We start from the raw sequence: 807 nt of genomic DNA, 5'->3' as shown, positions 1-807 counted from the left end.
TCCAAACGCAGCCCGTCCGCACCCGGTCTCTCTCACTGGCTGCCCCCCGCCCCCCGGCTTTCACAGAGCGACACGCTATCTCTGTGGGCTCATGAAACACCCCGCAGCCAGCGTCTCTGTGCAGAGCTTCCCCCGAAGCCGCCGCCTCATCTTATTTATTGATAACGGCTGCCCCATCCCCCTCTGCCCCGGCTGTCCGTGTCTCCCCCCACCCCCGTCCTGTCTGAGTGGCACCTGTGCGAGGTGGGGTGGCCCTCAGGGTGTCCCTGGGCGGCAGGGGTACTGAGCACGCGGTGGGGTCTTGTTCTGTGCTGGGGACCCACAGGCAGAGAGGTGAGAATCTCCCTTAAAGAAACACCTCGAGACGTGGATGGATTTGGCTCACAAAATACATCTTTGTAAGTGCCAGGCACTTAGGCCGTTAATTTGGAATCACAGTTTCTCCAACACATGAGCTGACACGGGACTATGCCGTGGAAGGTGACGAGATAATAACGAGCCCAAGGCCTGTCATTTTATTATTATTTTTAAATATATATTTTATTGATTTCAGAGAGGAAGGGAGAGGGAGATAGAATCATCAGTGAGGAGAGAGAATCATGGATCGGCTGCCTCCTGCACGCCCCCCAGTGGGGATCGAGCCCGCAGCAGTCCGGCCTGTGCCCTGACCGGGAAGCGAACCGTGACCTCCTGGTTCCTAGGTCGAGGCTCAGCCCCTGCGCCGCGCGGGCCGGGCTGTCACTTTATTTGAAAGCGCTGGCGGTCTGTACGTTGCTCTTTGGACGGTGTCGCAGAGTCGGGGGTGGC

Source organism: Myotis davidii, unplaced genomic scaffold (assembly GCF_000327345.1).
Source record: "Myotis davidii unplaced genomic scaffold, ASM32734v1 scaffold991, whole genome shotgun sequence".
Classification (NCBI taxonomy): domain Eukaryota; kingdom Metazoa; phylum Chordata; class Mammalia; order Chiroptera; family Vespertilionidae; genus Myotis; species Myotis davidii.
Note: the sequence above shows the minus strand (reverse complement) of the source record.